Below are 15,007 nucleotides of genomic sequence, written 5' to 3' on the forward strand. Positions count from 1 at the left end.
CCCACTTATTTCCTCTTTCTCAATATATGTTCTCCTATTCAGGGCACCTTGCCCTTCCAAATAAATTAGGTTATTGGTTTTTCTATTTTTGCAAAGTAAGTTGTTTGGATTTGAATAGGTATTGCATTGAATCTATAAATCGGTTAACGTAGAGTTGACATCTTAATTATATTTAATCTTCTAATCCATGAACATGGAATGTTCTTCCATTTTTTAGGTCCTGTTCAATTTCTTTTAGCAGTTTCTTCTGCTTTTCTTTGTATAGGTCTTTTGCGGCCTTCGTTAAATTTATCCTAATACTTGATTCTTTTGGTTGCTATTGTAAATGGAATTTTTTTTTAATTTCTTCCTCTTTTTGCACATTGCTTATGTATGAAAACACTACAGATTTTTGCATGTTGATATTGTAGCCTGCCACTTAGCTGTATTCATTGATTAGTTCTAATAGCATTGCTATAGATTGTTTTGGATTTTCTAAATATAGAATCATATTATCCACAAACAGTGAAAGTTTTACTTCTTCCTCTCCAATTTGGAGGATTTTATTTCTTATTCTTGCCTACTTGCTCTAGCTAGAACTTCCAGCACAATGTTAAATAGCAATGGTGACAGTGGGCATCCCTGTCTTGTTCCTGATCTTAGAGGGAAAGCTTTCAGTTTCTCCCCATTGAGTATGATGTCAGCTGTGGGTTTTTCATATATTACCTTTATCATTTTGAGAAAATTCCCTTCTATTCCTATGCTTTGATGTGTTTTCATCAAGAAAGGATGTTGAATTTTGTCAAATGCCTTTTCTGCATCAATCGAGATGATCATGTGGTTCTTCTGCTTTGATTTATTGATGTGGTATATTACACTAATTGATTTTCTCGTGTTGAACCAGCCTTGCAACCTGACTGTCGTGTATAGTACTTGATTGTGGTGTATAATACTTTTAATGTGCTACTGGATTCACTTTGTATTTTTTTTTTTTTTGAGGATTTTTGCATCTATATAAGTTAAAGGGATTGGTATATAATTTTCTGTTTTTGATAGCATCTTTGTCTGATTTTGGTATTAGGGTGATACTGACTTCACAGAATGAGTTGGGTCACTTTCCCTACTCTTTATTTTTTTCTAAGAGTTTGAGCAGGATTCGTATTAAATCTTTCTTGAATGCTTGGTAGAATTCACATGTGAAGCCATCTAGTCTTGGGCTTTTCTTTTTTGGGAGTTTTTGATGACTGACTCAGTCTCTTTACTTGTGATTGGTTTGTTGAGGTAGTTTATTTCTTCTCAGGTCAATGTTGATTGTTTATGCTTTTTTAGGAAGTTGTCCATTTCATGTTAGTTGTCTAGTTTATTAGCATATAGTTGCTCATAGTATCTTCTCATTATCTCCTTTATTTCAGCAGGGTCAGTAGTTAAGTTTCCTTTCCCATTTCTGATTGCATTTATTTGCATCCATTCTCTCTCTCTCTTTTTTTTTTTTTTGTTAGCCTAGCTAGGGGGTCTGTTATAGTTTGCTGATGCTGTTGGAATACAAAACACCACAACTAGATTGGCTTTTAAAAAGGGGGTTTATTTGGTTCCAAGGTTACAGTCTTAAGGCCATAAAGTGTCCAAGGTAAGTCATCAACAATCGGGTAACTTCACTGGAGGATGACCAATGGTGTCCAGAAAACCTCTGTTAGCTGGGAAGGCACGTGGCTGGTGTCTGCTCCAGAGTTCTGGTTTCAGAATGGCTTTCTCCCAGGATGTTCCTCTCTAGGCTGCAGCTTCTCCCCAGAATGTCAATCTCAGTTGCCCTTGGGGCGTTTGTCCTCTCTTAGCTTCTCTGGAGCAATAGTCTGCTTTCAACAGCCGTCTTCAAACTGTCTGTCATCTGCAGCTTCTCCCTTAGATTTTGTGCATTCTTCAAAGTATCCCTCTTGGCTGTAGCAAGCTTGCTCCTTCTGTCTGAGTTTATATAGTGCTCCAGTAAACTAATCAAGGCCCACACTGAATGGGTGGGGCCACACATCCATGGAAATTATCCAGAATTATCACCTACAGTTGGGAGGGTTGAATCTCCATGGAAACGCTCAATCAAAGAATTACTGTCTAATCAACACTAAATACCTCTGCCCACACAAGATTATATCAAAGATAATGGCATTTGGGGGGACATAATACATTCAAACCAGCACAGGGTCCATTAATTTTGTTGATTTTCTCAAAGAACCAAGCTATGGTTTTGTTAATTCTCTCTATTGCTTTCCTGTTCTGTTTCATTTATTTCTGCTCTAATCTTTGTTATTTCTTTCCTTCTGTTTGCTTTGGAGTTAGTTTGCTGTTCTTTCTCTAGTTCCTCCAGATGGACAGCAAATTCGTCAATTTTTGCTCTCTCTTCTCTTTTAATATAGGTATTCAGGGCAATAAATTTCCCTCTCAGCACTGCCTTTGCTGCATCCCAAAATTTTTCATATGTTGTGTTTTCATTGACATTTGCATTGAAGTATTCACCAATTTCTCTTGTAATTTCTTCCTTTACCCACTGGTTTTCTAAGAGTATATTGTTTAGTCTCCATCTTTTTTTGAATTTTCCAATCTTCTGCCTCTTCTTTTAATTTCAAGTTCATTCCATTATGATCTGAGACAGTGTTTTTTAAAATATCAATATTTTTAAATTTGTTGAGACTTGCTTTGGGTCCCAACATATGGTCTATCCTAGAGAATGTTCCATGAGCACTTGAGAAAACTTGTGCCATGCTGCTCTGGGGTGTAGTGTTCTATAAATATCTGTCAAGTCTAGTTAATTTATTACACTATTCAACATCTCCATTTCCTTATTGATCCTTTGTCTAGGTGTTCTATCCATTGTTAAGAGTGGTGTATTGAAGTCTCCAACTATTATTGTCTATATATGTACTTCTCCTTTCAGTATTCTCAGTGTTTGCCTCATGAATTTTGGGGCACTCTTGCTTGGTACATAAATATTTATGATTGTTATGTTTTCTTAATGAATTGACCCTTTTATTTATATATAGTGTCCTTTGTCTCTTTTAATTGTTTCCTTTTGAAGTCTAATTTTTCTGATATTACTCTAGCTAGCCCTACTTATTCCTAATTGCTGTTTGCATGAAATACATTTTCCCAACCTTTAACTTTCAGCCTATTTTTGTCCTTGTGACTAAAGTGAGTTTCTTGTAGACAGCATATAGATGGGCCCTGTTTTTTTATTCCATTCTGCCAGTCCATGTCTTTTTGTTGGGGAGTTTAATCCATTGACATTCAGTGTTATTACTGTAAGGGCTGTACTTTCTTCTACTGTTTTGTCTTTTGGATTTTATATGTCATGTCTTGTTTCTTCCTTTCTCTCCTTTTACTCTTCCTGATAATCTTCATTTCTACATGCTTATCCAAACCTCTCTCTACTGTCTTTTTCTATCAGCCTATAGCACTCCCTTTAGTATTTCTTGTAGCACCAGTCTCTTACATTAATTGTAAGAGACAAACTCTCTCAGTGTTTGTTTGTCTGAAAATATTTTAATCTCTCGCTCATTTTTGAAGGACAGTTCTGCCAGATATAGAATTCTTGGTTCACAGTTCTTCTCTTTCAGTGTCTTCAATGTGTCATACCACTGTCTTCTTGCCTCCATGGTTTCTGTGGAGAAATCTGTACATAGTCTTATCGAGCTTCCCTTGTATGTGATGGGCTGCTTTTCTCCTGCTGCTTTCAGAATTCTCTCTTTGTCTTTGACATTGGACAGTCTGATCAGTAAGTGTCTTGGAGTAGGTCTATTGGGGTCTATTCTGTTTGGGATGTGCTGCACTTCTCGAATCTGTAATATTCTGTCTTTCATAAGAGTTGGGAAATTTTCAGTGATTATTTCTTCTATTATTCTTTCTGCCCCCTTTCCCCTCTCTTCTCCCTCTGGGACACCCATAACATGTATATTTGTGTGCTTCATGTTGCCACTTACCTCCCTAAGACCTGGCTTGTATTTTTCCATTCTTTTTACCATCTATTCTTCTGTGTGTATGAATACAAATGTCTGGTCTGCCAGTTCACTGTTCCTTTCTTCTGCCTGTTCAAATGTATTGTTGTAACTCTCCATTGTCTTTTTCATCTCCTCCATTATGCCCTTCATTCCCATAAGTTCTGCCATTTGTTTTTTCAGGTTTATGACTTCTTCTTTATGGCCATCCTGTGTCTTCCTTATATTCTTCATCCCTTTTGCTATAACTTCCCTAATTTCATTGAATTTATTTTTGACTTGATTTAGGTGATTTGTTTGAACATCTTTAATTAGTTCTTCCTTCAGTTCATTGAATTGATTTAGCATTAGTTTCCTCAACTCCTGTATCCTGGTTGAACTATTAGTTTGTTCCTTTGGTTGGTCCATATTTTCATGTTTCCTAATATGGCTCATTATCTTGAGCTGTCTAGGCATCTGACTTTCTTGATTAGTTTATTCTGGAACATGTTTTCACTCTTTTACCTAGGGTTTTCTGGTTGGTTGGCTTTGTTCTCTAACCTTTGGTGTTTAGTTCAGCTTATTCTAGGCCTCTAACTTAGGTTCTATTTTGTTGATCAGAGTTTTTCACCTTTTGTTTTTCTGTTTCTTGCCATGCCTCTATGTAGCCTTTATGTGTGAGGGACTCCTCAGATATGGTGACCCCAGTCAGGTTTTCCCAGTCCAGAGTGGCCCAGGTCTCAGGGGGAGGGTATGGAGTTTTCTTGAGAATGAGACCCTCCTGTGAGGCTTTTAGACGTTTTGCTTTTCCTATGCTGTCCAGCAGGTGGTGATTGCCAACTCATAGCTCCCCCATTTATGTGAAAAGGTATGGAGACTTTAGTTCTCTTGGTGACCTTGACCCTGTCGGGGGCATGGCTGACTGAAGCTGGTTTCTGAATTCCAGCCCCTGGGGTCTGAGTTCCCCAAAGGAGGGCTGCCACTCATGCTGGGCCATGCCCTCCTTTTTTTGGGAAGTTATAGTGTTTAGTGAATTTTTTCTGCCACTAGACTTATTGCTTTGTATCTTAGAGATATCTTAGCTCTGCTCTTGCCTGAGCACAAATTTCAATTCTTTGAGGCTTTCTGTAATGGGCTTCCTAGAATAGTTATTTAAATAATAATAAAAATAATAACAAAGATTAAAAAAAAAAGAAAAAAGTAAAAGGTCCCAGTATAGACTATTTAAAGAAAAGCCCTTTAATTCAGTCCTTGCACTTCTGATGGGCTATTGATATGCAAAAAAACAAGGAGTTGGAGGCAATTAAGGAACAATCAAGAAACCAGAAAAACCAGTTTTTCAGTGAAGGAACCTGGCCCCCTGTTTCCCATATGTGCCTGATTCTGTCTGAGCCCTACCCTTTTCCATCTTACCTTCCAGAAGTCTCTTTTTGTTTGTTTGTTTGTTTGTTTTTTGTTATTTTTCCTAGCCCTATCTCCTCTCCACCAGGCTGACTGCTCCCACATTCTCTGGTGTCTGGTCTTAGTTTATCTGTGGTTGGAGTTTTTGTTCAGCAGTCTGAGTTTGTTAATCAGTGCTGCAACTGCAGTTCTCCCTCCTGATTCCCAGCACCAACTGCCCCTCCTCCCTTGGGATTGTGCCTGACAGGGAGGGACACAGGCCCCCTGGCCAGAACTTACAGATTTCACTTACCTCAGCTACTCCAGCATTCATGAGTGTTGTATGACATATTTACTAACTCAAATTCCTCTGCAGTGTCTGTTCCATGCAGTTCCTGACAATCTACCAACTGCCCCAGAAGACTAACTAAAACACATACCTCAGCACTCTGCCATTTTGCCCTGCTTCATAGTATTCTTTTATAATTCTTTTAATTTCTGCAAAATCAGTACTAATGTCCCACTTTCATTTCTGATTGCACTTACATCTCCTCTCTGTTTTCTTTTTTCACATTTGGTTATTTGAAAAGATCAATGAGATTGACAAAGTTTAAAGTCAACTAACCAAATTTGGTTTCATTGATTTTTCTCAATATTTTTAATTCTCTATTTTATTTGTCTCTAATTTTTATCATCATTTCCTTCCTTCTGCTAACTTTAGGTTTAGTTTTCTCTTCTTTTTCTAGTTCTTCAAGATATGAAGTTAGATTATTGATTTTATACTTTTCTTCTCCTTTAATTAGGCATATAAAGCTATAGATTACCCTCTGAGCATTGCTTTTGCTGCATTCCACAAATTTTGGTACATTGTGATTTCATTTTCATTCCACTCTAAGAATTTTATGATTTCCCTTATAATTTATTTTGTCCCAATGATTGTTAAAGAATATTTTTAAATTTGCACATATTTGTATATTTTCTAGTTTTCCTTCTATTTTTGATTTTTGCCTTCAATTCATTGTGGTCAGAGAAAATGCTTTGTGTGCTTTCAATATCCTTAATTTTATTAAGAACTGTTTTGCTACCTAATATATGGACTATCTTGTAGAATATTCCATGTGCAGGTGAGAAAAAGCATGTATTATAATGTTGGTTGGAATGTTCTGCTAGGTCTAGTTGGAATATAACCCAAGTTCTTTGTTTCCTTATTGATCTAGTTTATAGATGTTCTAATCATTATTGAAAGTGGAATATTGAATTATCCAACTATTATTGTAGAACCTTCTATTACTCACTCAATGACATCATTGTTTGCTTTATGCAGTTGGGGGTTCTGCTATTATGCTCAGGTATGTTTATAATTGTTTTATATTCTCAGTAGATTGACCCCTTTTTAAGAGATAAAATTCTTTTTCCTCTTATAACAGTTTTTGAAAAAAGGTCTACTGTGTCTGATATTAGTATAGCCACCACAGCTCTCATTTGGTTGCTATTTGCATGAGATTTTTTCCCCCCAATCTTTCACTTTCAAGCTATTTGTGTCTTTGGGTCCAATTTGAGTCTCTTGTACAGAGCAAATAGTTAGATCATGCTTTTATTATTCATCCAGACTTGTGATGGAAGAGTTTACTCTATTTATTTTCAAAATAATTACTAATAGGGCTAGGCTTACTTCAACCATTTTTCCATTTGTTTTTTGGCCTTCATATAGTTTTTCTGCCCCTCATTGCTCCATTTCTGCCTTCTTTTGTGTGAAGTTGGTTTTTGGTAACGAAACCGTTTGATTCCCTTCTCATATCCTTTTCTGTACATTATTTAGATATTTTCTTTGTGTGTATTATGGGCTTATATTTTACATTTGAAAGCTATAGAAATCTAGTTGTAATTGATACCATCTTAACTTCAATAGCATAAACAATCTTTTTTCCTATATCCCTCTCTTCCTTTCCTTTTATGTTACTCTTGTCACATATTACATATTTATGTTTTGTGTGCCCAATAACATAGAATTAAAGGTATTTTTCATTCATTTGTGCTTTACATCATCTAAGAAAGAGAATTACAAACCAAGAATACAGTAATATTAACATTTATATTTATCTATGTAGTTACCTTTATTATAGATCTTTATTTCTTTATACGGCTTCAAGTTACTGACTAGTGTCCTTTCCTTTCATCCTTAAGGATCATTTTAACATTTCTTATAGGACAAAGCTAGTGGTAAAAATACTCCATCAACTTTTCTTTATCTGGTAATGTCTTGATTTATTCCTCACGTTTGAAGGACAATTTTTCTGGATATAGAATTCTTGGTTAACATTTACTTCCTTTGAACATTTTATGTAAGTCTTCACACTGCTCTAGCCTCCATGGTTTCTGAAGAGAAATTGGCCCTTAATCTTGTTAAGGATGTGAGGATTTGTTTCTCTCTTGCTGCTTTTAGCATTCTCCCTTTGCCTTTGGCCTTTGATAATTTTACTATAATGTTTCTTGGTATGGATCTCTTTGACATTATCCTATTGGGAGTTTATTGAAATTTTTGGATATGTATATTCATGTTTGCAGATTCTTTTTTCTGTACAAATCTGCTGTTGAATCCCACAAGTGAATAATTTATCTCAGTAAGTGTACTTTCAATCTTCATAAATTCTGTTTGGTTCTTTTATCAAATTTCTAATTAATCCTCTTATTTATGTAACATTTTCCTGCTTTCCTTTAAATCTTTGTCCATGTTTTCCTTTAGCTCATTGAGTTTATTTAGGAGAGTTGACTTAATGTCTTTACTTAGTAATTCCAATGTCTGGGACTCCTCAGAGACAGTTTATATCACTTTATTTTATTCCTTTTAATAGGCCGTCTCTTCCTGTTTCTTTGTATGCTTTGTGAGTTTTTGTTGATGTCCAGATATTTGTACATTTTGATGTGTTATCTATGGAAGTAAATTCTCCATTCCCCTGGATTCCAGAATTTGCTGGGATTTTTGTTTGGTTTTGATTTGTTTGTTTTTGATTGCTAAATGCTGTACTGTACATTTGCTTTGTGTTGAAGTTCTCCTTCAGTGCTTAATCCTGTTTATAAGGAACCTTGGGATCAGCCTGTGGTGAACAGTTAGATTCTTCTTTGGTCTTTTTAAGCATGTGTCTTCTGAGCATACTCACTAATTTCCAAGGTTCTCCAATATGTGCAGATGTTCCTAGGTGTCCTAGTTTCCTCTCCAAAAAAAGGAAACTCTCCCCCATCTTCTCCTCCTGGGCCCTTGGCACAGTATTTTATGACTCAACTGTGATATTTCACTCCTAGTGGCTGCAGTGTGCTCAGCTTTGCACCACTTCTCTGTATCACTTTTGTGCCTGAATGAATTCCAGGTTAGGTGACACAGAAAAGCCCTTGAATCAGTATTTCATGGAATGGTTGGAGAAGTGATAATACAAACACACCAAATTTGTTCATTAGGTGTGCTAGCCAGATGTCAGGGACACACACTAGGAACATGAATTGCTGCTCTGGGAATGCAGGCTGACTTACTCCCACAGAGTGCAATGCTGAGCTGGGGAAGTGGGTGTGGTTAAGGCAAATGAAATTGGCCCACATATTTTCTACAGTTTTAGGTTTTATTTTTCCTGATTTGGTATTTTCTTGGTGGTTGTCTATGACTGTTCACAGCTCTGAGAAAGTTGGTTCATAATATATATACATACATACATACATATACACACACACTTGTGTTTCTATCCTGATTCAGTATTTGCTTGGTGGTTGTCTTCCCTTGACTGTTTTCCACAGTTCTGAGAAAGTTGGTTCTAACAATATATACTTGTTTTTCTATGTTTCAATGGGGATGTGGGGTGTGGAGGGATAACTTTGCCAGGAGCTTCTTGCTACCCTTTTGTTGATGTCATTCTTACATAAATGGTTTTTAAAATTTTTATCATCATTTGTTCATTGGATTACTATTCAATGACAAATGTGTTCTTTCCACTTTTACTATTTTGTGGGTTAAGTTATTTATCCTACTTGGGGGTAACATACTTAGTATAAAAATAAAGTTACTAATCAATGACAAGAAATACCATAAACCTGTTTTTATGTGGAATAAAATTAAATATTTATTTATATAAAATATATACTTGTTAATTTACCTTATAACCAACTAATAAATAAGTTGAATTATACTAAAATTATGGAAAAAAGAAACTAAACCTAAAAAAGAAATATGTAAATCTCACTATTGTACAGAATGTCTGCTCTGGGTTCAACTTTCTCAAGGAATGTATTCAAAGCTATCAAAATGTTAGGAACAACTTGTGCCTATGTATGAATCTAGATTAAAATTTCTTTCATACAAACTTTACTGAGAGGAAAGAAATAAAGCTACAGCTGATCATATTTAACCCTGATCATATTTTTTTCCCTGAACACATACATCTGAGCTGCATTCTTATAAAAGTATGTATCTCTCTCCCTGATAGTTAACATTATTGAGGTGAGTATCAACATCCTTGCAAAGGTCTGTGAAGACTAAACATAGGACAGGAATGATGGAAGGAAACACTGCAATTACAAGCTGTTCTGTAGTTTCAATGGTAATGATGTAACCCTAGAATTTCAGAGGCCAAGTGGCGGCACTTAACCAACACATATATGTTGCACATAATTACCAAATGGACTTGGGGAATGAAGTTTCAATCTGAAGGTTTTGACTTTAGAAGTATTCAGCAGTAGTTAATTAATCACCCTGTTTCTGGAGAATAGTTGGATAGCTTTCAAACTATTAGGTATGTTTGACAGAAACACACATTGAGTCACTAGAAGGGAAATTCACTGCCTTTGTCGGTCAGAATCCATTCTTTAGCCCCTTCACAGACTCAGAGCATCATGACTGAAGAAGTGGCTGGATCCCATTCAGAAAAGGGACTATAACACCATCACAAATCGTTTACTACAAATCCTTCTACAATTCTTCCTCCTCAAAGCCTGAGTTAATTTACTAGGGTGACTAGGCATAGAAAAAGGAGACATCTGGGACTTGGGGAACAACACATAGTCTGCTAGTCAAAATGGATGTTAACGTAGGTCAGGATATAGATGGAATTTAGATCTGAATTTACTTTTATTGGAGCAAGTCAGTCTGTAGACCCACACTGTGTCCAAAATGTTTTATTGGAATAGGAATATTTGATATATAACAAGATCTTCACATTGATCCCCTAACCTGTGAAATAAGGGCTATTAGAATAGAGAAGGCAAATAAAAGCTTCTAGAACTTTTTCTACCTATCAGAAGAATAAAGCAAATATGATGTCACGTACTTGGGGAAAATTGCTGAGGTTATTCTCACCATAAAATGTTTGAAGAATTAAGGGCACTGATTCCTATTGAATTTACATTTAACTTCTGCTTGTCCTATGCAGAAAATATATGGATATTGGAGAATGATTATGAATTATTGAAAACTTAATTAGATAGCAAGTCCTAATGCAATTCCTGTTCTAGATATGGAATTTTTCCTGGAGAAAACCATGCACCTGATACACATCTATTGAATTAACAAACCTATAATCTCTGTAATAGTTTTCATACACCAGCAGAAACAATTAACTTTGATCTGCATGAATAGCAGATCATCTTCTCTTTCTTGCTGCAGAACTATGTTAACACTTCTCCTCTCTGCCACAATAGTCTTCAGCAATTTTGACTGTTTGGCTATCCCACAGACTACCATGATATTCCACTACATTAAAAACATACTGTTGATTGAACCTGTTGGACAGTACCTTGTTAAGATATATCTTCCAGAGTTAGAGATTAACTCTCCCAATACCACCAAAATCAGTGGTTCACCATTTTATTGAAATTTCAAGGGGTCCAGAAATATGGAACATGTTAGAATATCCCATACAAAGTGAAAGACAAGTTGCTGCACCAGGATTGCCCACCACTATGAAGGAACTATAAAGCCCTACTTTATGGGACTACTTGGATTGTAGAGGTAACATACACCACATTTGAGTGTGTTGCTTTGGCCCATTTAATAAGTAACAAAAATGGCTGCTAACAGAATTACTGGACTGGCTGAGTGTGAAGCTTAGGAAATACTCTTACCAAAAAGGAACCATAAAATTTGATAAAATTGTCAAAAACAACCATTTAAAGCCCTTGGTAATTGACGAAAGGGGCATACAAAAAATCGAGAAAAAATATTTTTAAAAACAACTGAACTTTGTTCAGAACAGTGGGAGGTTACAGTATTTTAGCCAGGAAATGATTCCAATCCAGCTCTGCCCTGGCAAAGGAGTTCTACCACAGGGAGCAGGACAGGGCAAACCATGGGGACTGGAGCTCCACTTATCTCCTGGGGATGACTGGTTTCAGTTAGAGCAAAAAATGCATTTCATATCTGGAGGCATTGATGAAAACAATAGTGGTCTCCGTGACAAACAACTAGGGAAGCCTAACATCACAGCTCACCTAAAGTCATGACACAGGTTGAGGCAAACAAATAAATGCAGACAAGTCTGAATAATTCTATACCCAGCAAATTATCATTCAACAATGAAAAAAAAGAAATACATTCTCAGCTTTATGCAGTGGCAGTATTGTAGCTTATTTGAGGCACGATTATTGTTATTTGAAAAAAAACAAAAAAGGATATACATTCTCAGATAAACAAATACTGAGAGAATTTGTTTGTAATAGATCTGCTATACAAGAAATATTAAATTAATTTAGTTCTTCTGGATGAAAGGATGTGACACTAGATAACATGATAACAGAAACAATAAGCATTTAGATGTATATGGAAGACAATTTGAATATATTTTTCCTTTCTTCTCAACTTCTTTAAGACATAAAATTGTATAAGACAATAATTATAACTCTTTTTTGTTGAGTTTATATTATATAAACAAAATATATATGACAATAATAGTACAAAGGAGGGGGAGGGAATAGAGATATAGAAGTCAATTCATATTTATCTGAAGTAGATTTTGATAGAATATGATTAATATCATAATCCCTGGAGCCACTACCAAGAAAATAACTTAAAATATATTTTAAAAATCAACAAACTTAAAAAATATTTTAAACTAATTGAAAATGAAAATAAAATTTATGAAAATGTGTGGGATGCAGCAAAAGAAGTTCTTGAAGAGAAATTTATAGCATTGAATGCACATATTATAAAAGAAGAAAGATATCAATAATCTAAGATTCACCTTGGGAGCTGGAGAAACTCCCAAGAAAAAAAAGAGCAAATTAAATCTAAAGCAACCAGTAGAAAAGAAATAATGAAAATTAGATCATGAATCAATGAAATTGAAAACAACACAGAAGATCAATGAAACCAAAAGCTCATTGTTTGAAACCCAAAGAATCAAACAAAAACTTCTGGAACTAATAATAAATTATTGCAAGGTTACAGGATACAAGTTTAATATACAAGTCAATTGCTTTTCTATAAACCAGCAACAAACAATTGGAATTTGAAATTAAAAACACAATATCATTTACATTAGTACCAAAAGAAAACACACTTAATATAAATCTAACAAAATATGAACAAAATTGATGTGAAGAAACTTATAAAACTCTAAAGAAAGAAGTCAGAGGAGATCTAAATAAGTGGGGAGATATTCCATGCTAATGCATAAGAAAACACTATTATTAAGATGTCAGTTCTTCTCAATTTGATCTATAAATTCAATGGAATCAAAATCTCAGCAATTTATTTGTAGATACCAATAAACTGATTCTAAATATTATATGAAAAGTCAAAAGATACATAACAGCCAACACAAGGAAGAAAAACAAAGTCAGAGGTCTGATACTACCTATTTAATTATGCTAAAGATATACATGCAAATTTTCTTTTTTATTTGTTTGATCTACTTTTAAATTTGTGAGTATTCAACATGTCAAATGCCTTCTGCATCTAGAGAAATTACTTGATATTTCTATACACTTCTCCAATATGACAAATTTTATTAATGGATTTCTTAGCTCTATTAATATTACACATTATATTAATAGTTTTCCTAATAGAGGAACACCTATGTTCCTGGAATAAAACTACTTATCTGAATTTATTAACATGTTATTAGAGTCTGTTTGCTACTAATTTATTTAAATTTTTAAAATCCATGCAAATTTCTTTATTCAGCTCTTTAAATCTCTTTACCAATGTCCATATAATTTTACAGTATATACATTTTTCCAGTTTGTAGAACCCTATCACTGGGTAAGTATTTTGTCAGGCCCTTCATCATACCAGTTACATGATATTCAGTAAGTTACTAAATGTGAATGTGACTCTGCTTGCTCAAATATACTATAGGAAGTTTTTAAGAATAGATGCATTAATAAAATAAAACAATAAAATTATTAACTCATAGTAAGCACTCAAATATTTTTAATTTTAAAAATCATTATTGCTATTTATGGATATTTTATTCATTTTTTATTTCATGAAGTCAGTTTATATTATACAGGCTTTCATTCCTCATGGAAATATATCCAAGCCCATTGATATTGTTCTACCTCATTATTTTTCTTGGCTGCGTATTATTTTCCATTATGAGTCTCTTAATTCACATATATTGACAAATTGAGGGATTCTCTCCATGTTTTTATTTTGCTTCTCTGAGCAGTATATTTCTATGGGACTAATTCTTATGGTATCAATTCCCAGGAGTGAAATTAATGGTTCAAAGTACATATGACTTTTTATTTTTTTAATATGTCACATTTTTGCAATTCAACTTGCTTTAACTATTTATTTTACCACCAGTTATATATAAAATAAATTTTATCTGATTTCTCATCTGTAGCAGGTATTATCTCAATTTTTTAAATATCCTGCTATATGGGTATAAAATGTTTGTTCAACGTTTCTTTAATTTGCATTTTTAACTACTAATTAGTTCCAGTATATTTTCATATGCTTATTGACAGTGCTGTTTTTCCCTCTGTGGATTGACTGTTTACGTCATTTCCACATTTCCCAATTGTGATTTTCTCTGACTTATCAAAATATTTTCCTTCTGTGCTTGAAGGTATTTCTTTCCACTTGATATTTTAGGCCACAAATTCTGGTCTCAACAGTGATTATGCTTTCTTCAATTCATTTCCTAAATTTTTCATTTGGGAAATCTTGTATTTTTCATGTTTTCCAGCTCTAAAATAAATGCTTTGCATGTGTGTATGCTGCACTTCAATTTCTAAATTACTTTGTTTTTGTTATTCAAATTGCTATCTGTCAATTCTAATAGCTCTGTTTGTATTGTCCTGTACTGTTTTGGTTTTAACTGTTGTTCCTACATTGCTTCCTGGAAACTTTAGGTCTGTTGTTAACTATTGTAATTTTATTGTCTTTTGCATTTCAGGTCTGATTGATGCACACCTAACTGTGAGCAGATGGAATGATAAGTGTTCTCTATCCTGTGGAGTGGGGGTGGAGCAGTAGGCAAGCTGCCATTCACCTACTACGGCACTAAAAGAAGCCTGTTCCTGGGTCTCCTGTTTCAGGCCTCAAGGTTGGGGAGGGCACAGGTTACTTATTCATTCACATTTCCTCTGTCTGTATTAGATTGGTATTTCATAGAGTAGTTAATAGATCACAGAGGGCCAGCATCTTCCCAGGATATGCTGCATCTTAATATTCACTCTAGAGCTTCAGTCAAGTCTATTCG

Source organism: Choloepus didactylus, chromosome 1 (assembly GCF_015220235.1).
Source record: "Choloepus didactylus isolate mChoDid1 chromosome 1, mChoDid1.pri, whole genome shotgun sequence".
NCBI lineage: Eukaryota > Metazoa > Chordata > Mammalia > Pilosa > Megalonychidae > Choloepus > Choloepus didactylus.